We start from the raw sequence: 6,000 nt of genomic DNA, 5'->3' as shown, positions 1-6,000 counted from the left end.
ATTCAGAAGATTAACAATAAAATTCAGAATTAGACAACTCAATAGAAAGTCAGAGGAGCAGAATTGAGGAAATGGAAGTCAGAATTAGTAAAACTGAAGATAAAACACTTGGCATCAATATAGTCAAAGAAAAAATAAGATAAAACTGATGGGGGCACTAACAGCTTGGGAAGAGCTGCTTTCTTGTCAACTAGAACTTGTTTCAGGATCTTCAGGCTTTGAAAACAGACAGGATTTTTTACCGACATTAAGAAGAGCATCAGCCATGGAATTCTCTCTCCCTCTTGTGTTAGAGATTGAATTGCGCCACCGGAAGAAAAATGCCAAAGTCCTAACCCCGGTACCTGTGAATGTGACCTTCTTTGGGGTAATAGGGTCTTCCTTTAAAGCTAAATCCACTGTGAGTGGACTCAATTCCGACTCACAGCGATCCTATAGGATAGAGTAGACACTGGCTGGCACATCTTTCTCCAGCTCTTTGAAGAGAGTATCAGTTAATACCAGAGAAGTGCGGGACCTAGTCCTAATCCTTTCTGAGTGCTGTTTCATAAAAGAGAAGAGAAGTGCAGAGAGGGTCAGGCACAGGAGGAAGACACCATGTGAGGATCCCTCACAGACAAATGAACGCCAAGAGATGTAGGACTACTGACAAGGACGGTTCTTCCCGCCTGAGCCCACAGGGAGCATTGCCCTGCCAAGGCCCTAAATTGGGACTTCTACTCCCCAGAACGCTGAGGAAAATAAACACGTGGTCTTCAAAGTCACGAATTTATCTTTTTTATAAGAGGTATTCCTGGGAAAACTTTGAGCTATCTCTGGAAATGACCCAGTACAGAACCTCAGCTGCTGCTTGAAAGAGTCTTTTACTGGTCAGTTTGGGAAAAGTGGTTCTGCCTAGCTCCCCACACATTCACGCTCCCTGCAAAATAAAAAAGCAGGACCAGCATTCCTCTGATCAACTCCAGAAAAGTAGGAAACTAGCATGCACATTTCAATGAGCCCGTGAAACTTTAGAATGCTAGTGCAGACAGCAGGTTAGTACTGCTCTACCACAATTCTGTCTTTTGAACAGCAAAAATCAGGAAAAAGCACGAATGCAGTCCACTCTGCAAGCAAATTGTGCAGTCAAGTCTCCCATATCTGGGGAAATCACAGGGGTCAGCACATCCGGAATCCAGAATGCAATGAATAAGCCTCGCCCTAGGAAAGCCACCTTCGTGAGCACAGTATCATCTCTGCGAGGTAAGTACAAGTTGCTCGAGTGATGCCTCGCCACAGCCTCACACTGCTTACGCTTTATACATACAGTCATTTCGCTATCCATACTCCCGAGCCCTCAGCCCTCTACGGTCCTACTGTGCCCAATTTCAACCTACAGATCTAGACTGGAAAATCACAACGTGGTTAAACAGCACATGCGGACCCAACAACCACTACGCTGCCATATATACATAACACACACCCCTGTTGGTGCCGTCAAGGAACCCACTTCTTCCCTCTGACCCACACTTCGTTTGCCTCCTTTCATTCCTCCCAGTCAGCCAACAAGCAGGCCGGCAGCTGGAGGCAGAGGTGACATCTAGTTTTCCCCTCCCCAGCTAACTTGTAGGCAGGCAGCAGAGCCCAGGAGGCCTGGCCCAGCTGCAGGTCACCTGACTGTGTGGGTTCTTCACCTCTCTCCTTCCTACACCCCTTTGGCGGTCAGCTGAAGCCTGTGAAGCCTTTTCGGAATAATGGCTCTTAATGTGTAGAATAGAACAAATGTCCTACTTGATTCTAAATGTTTACAAAGGAAGCTGGTCCCTCGCAAATCGAGTCTTCTTTGTGATATACCATTTCAACTGAAATTTCAAGCCATCCTCAGAAAAGAAGAAACAGTCCTTCTGAAGCTAGAGGGACTGCCCAGTGGAGTGAAAGCCCCCAGTCCTTACTGGTTTTACCACTATTGGTTTTTATAAAGATAGTTTCCAATCTAATTTCATGAATCCAGTAGGAATTTTTAGCAAAAACTGTTGGCGATCTCAAAGTCTTGTGCAAGGTGTAGGACTTTGTTGTTGCTCTGATGGCCATCCCCAGACCTTCAGTGCCTACCTTATCTTAGCACTTTATGTTCCACAAAGGCAGAAATAATCTTCCAACTTTGACAAAATACCCGGGGAAAGTTTTACAGATGACCCGATCTGCTTGCCTTCATGTATAAATATAACCCAGGAAAAACTGAAGGTAGAGCTTGGAATGCCCAACTCAAAGACTATTTGAATATTTACAAATAGATTCTATTCTGTTTGTCAAATCACAAAATATTAATTGGAGGGTTCTGTTCTGTTCAGGGTGTGCAAAGAGTGTGTGGCATGGTGACCAGTCGCACACTGGAGGACAAGGCCCTACTGAAAATAAGGGATTAGGTGACAGTGTAACAACCAAATGCTGAACCCTCTATCCCAGCCCCATGCCCTGAATACTAGCAGCCAGACTCAGTCACCAGGCAGGAACAGAGAAACACTATTGTTATGTACGCTTCTTGTGATATTCTCCAATCAGCTCACTAGGATGTATGCATTTTACACTAGTGCTTTTTACACTGTTGAGATGTTTTCATAACCCTTCACCTATGTATAAGTCACTTATAATGTGAAGTTAGAAATAGGGAATCTCCAAATTTAGAAATAGACACATATATTTCTATAATGCTCTCTAACCATTAACTGTAAATCTTTAGAAAGTTGTTCTAACCTTGAAAAGAGATCCTAGAAGTACGTGGAAACCAAACCCATTGTCCTCCAGTGGATTCTGAATCTGCCCCATAGGGTTTCCAAGGAGCGACTGGTGGATTCAAACTGCCATGATTTTTGGTTAGCAGCTGAGCTCTTACCTACTGCACCACCGGGGCTGTAGAGTAGGTTGTAAATAGTTTTCTGAAATTAGGCTGTGCACCTGCAGTCTGTGATAACAGAAGGTAACATTAATCAAATCTCTATAAATTGTGAGAATGGTGCAGGACCAGGCAGTGTTTCATTCTGTTGTACATAGGGCCTATGAGTCCGAATCGACTCCACGGCACCTAACGACAACAAGAACATAAATTAGAGAAACATAAATATGTCATACAACAATGCCCTTAATTGGCAATAAAGTATACCAATTATAGTTGAACATGACAGCACACATGGTATATAAACCCCTGGGTTTCTGCTCATTTTCAGAGAAGAAGACAGAAGCAAACAGTCTCTCTAGCTCTCTGTCTAAAGACTAAGAAGCCTGCTGAGATACTGCTCACCACAACCGGCTTTAGACCCTAGCTACGGGGGACCTCCTCTGAGTTCAAGAGATGGTCAGGTCTCCTCCCCAAGACCACTTGTTAAAGGTAAAAGCCCAAGGTCTATAAAGATTTGCTCTGTAACGTTTAAACTAACCTTGTAATTGTTAATTCTAATTTTCCAGTGCTAAATGAATGCCTTGAGTTCTCACTTGTATACCTTACCATACTTACCTTACAATAAACTAAACGACTTTATTTGTGACAAACCTGAGCATTTCTTTATTCTTTTCTTTCTTTCTTTTTTTTAGATATTGTATTGCATTTTTGGTGAAAGTTTATCCAGCAAATTAGGTTCTCATTTAACGATTTCTATACATATTATTTTGGAAACCCTGGTGGCATAGTGGTTAAGAGCTACAGCTGTTAACCAAAAGGTCGGCAGTTCAAATACACCAGGCACTCTTGGAAACTCTATGGGACGGTTCTAATCTGTCCTATAGGGTCATTATGAGTCAGATTCATCCTTATGATTCTGTTTCTCTGGAACCACACTCAGTACCAAATGTCTAAGGCTGGGTTCTCAAGAGAAGCAAAACCAGTGAAACGTGTGTATGGATGTGTGTGTGTGTGTGTGTGCGCGCGTGTGTGCATGTGTGTATAACTGTATATATATATAGAGAGAGAGATAGGTATATATAGAGACAGATAGCTTTATTACGAGGAAATAGCTCACACGGTTGTAGAGGATAGCAAGTCCCAAGTCTATGGGTCAGACATCAGGCTGGAGGCTTCTCCCATCTCACATACCTGCACGGGCTGACAAACACAAGGTCAGCAGGTAAGGTGGCAGGCAGCCGACTAAAGTCCCCAGAACTGGAAGTCAGATAATGACCAGCCAGAAGCAGGATCCAGAGCAAGTAAGCGAGCTTTACAAAACACCCATACATGTATTGGATGCAGGCCACGCCCCCAAGGAAAACGCCTTACAATTGATTGGCTAGTCATGTCAGATCACATCATGCAGGATGACTACACCACTATTTAACTGCCAAATTACATCATTACATAACTGCCAAACAACTAGAATCATGGCCCAGCCAAGTTGACACACAACCTTAGCCACCACACATTAAAAGGCCATTGATTACCTTAATACTTTTCCCAACTGGTAACTAAAATAACCTACGAATAATTTTATCTACTCTAAAATTGTTAAACCCTGCTTAAATATACATTTATCTACTCTACTTTTGCTTCCTAGGAAAGGTAAATCTCCTGATAGTCAAAGTCAAATAGATGGTCACATTCTAAACTTGCCTCATTCTAGTTTCACTGATGATCAACCCTGATGCCAATCCTTCTAAAACGTTTTTTGGTTATGAAAATGGACTAATAATTAAGGTAAGGTAATATTTATCCTACTATAGTGTAAATTCATAATATTCTGGGATAAAATAATATTTACTAAGGGGTCATTCTACTCAGATAACTTTGGTGGGAATATGCCATTTGGCTAAAGGCCTAAGAGAATTGATTTTTGACTGTATAAACAAACAGATTCTTCCTTGAAGGGATCTACCTCTCTTTCATTCAAAGAGTTCAGTGCTTGTGAATTTATTCAGGGTCTGTGAATATTGCTGTGATTCAAGTCAGACTATGTTCACCAGACCCACAGTGTTTCTGCTTATGCAAATCAAGTAAGACTTTAATAGGTCGCCCATCAACTGCATTTTTAGAGACACTGATCAATGAGTTAATGCCAAAGAGCTTTGAGGGACAGACCATTCTGATTACTGCTTAAGTTCTGTACTCAATGTAGTAACTGAGATCACCTTGTCTTTGAAGGGTTAAATGTTGTGACTTGGTCCTTCTAATCCCATCTTCCTATCATCCCCATTCATTTCAAGGATCCCAGTTCAATGGCAGCAGTTTCCACTGTTGTTCATAAATTACCCACCAGAGTTCTTTGAGGAGGTGAAAACAGCTCTGTAGGATGTATTTGTCACAGCCTTATTGAAGGTAGTATCTTCTTGACCCTTCCAGGGGATAAAAGTAGGGACAAATGAGCATGTCTGTGGACTTTACAATTAATTTTACTCAAAGGATTTGGACTTTTCCCCTGGTTCCTGAGGGGTAATCTCTAAACACCTGAGGTTTTCCCAGTGATTGGAGTCTTAGTAATTCCTGGAGGGGCTCCAGATCACACCTGAGAGTTTATGCTGAAAGGACAAGAGGGGCCTCTTTGAGAGGACAAAGAGGAAAAGTCCCCAAGAGGCTGGGTTAGAGGGATATTGCCAAAGGAAAGGAGTAAACAAGGGATCCTGACATATCTGCAAGTTACTGTGAAATGGGGTAGCAAATACATATATGTGGAGAGACGGACAAAGCAAATGTGGAAAATGCTCATTGGTAAATGTACATGAAGAATATATAAAGTTACTACTCTTTCAACTTTTTTATGTTTGAAATTGTTTTGAAATGGAAGATTTGGAGCTTTTGTCCCAGGTTCTACTTTGTTTTCTTGAGATGAACATTCTGAAAGTGAAAGGATAGGTTTCTAAGATTAGGACAACAGGAGCGGAGGCGCGGTTCCCGGTGGCCTAGAGCAGGATGCAGTTCCCGGGGCACCAAGCTACTGAACAGCTGCTCATCCCCTCTCACATCCCAAGCTTGGGCCATGCTGGGACTCTTCCGCATCAAACAAGGCTAAAGAAGACCCCTGCGGAAGAGAGGCATCGCCA

The 6,000-nt window shown here is 42.5% G+C and overlaps 1 non-coding gene across 1 annotated transcript; it reads right to left on the bottom strand.

Annotated features, from left to right (window-relative positions):
- Nucleotides 1–1,079: 1,079 nt before the first annotated feature.
- On the bottom strand, nucleotides 1,080–1,250 carry LOC111752903 (U1 spliceosomal RNA). The gene has a single exon (XR_002787798.1). It is a non-coding gene; the product is annotated as a U1 spliceosomal RNA (small nuclear RNA).
- Nucleotides 1,251–6,000: the final 4,750 nt, after the last annotated feature.

This window comes from Loxodonta africana, chromosome 3 (assembly GCF_030014295.1).
Source record: "Loxodonta africana isolate mLoxAfr1 chromosome 3, mLoxAfr1.hap2, whole genome shotgun sequence".
Taxonomy (NCBI): Eukaryota; Metazoa; Chordata; class Mammalia; order Proboscidea; family Elephantidae; genus Loxodonta; species Loxodonta africana.
This window is presented reverse-complemented; position numbering and strand designations above follow the sequence as displayed.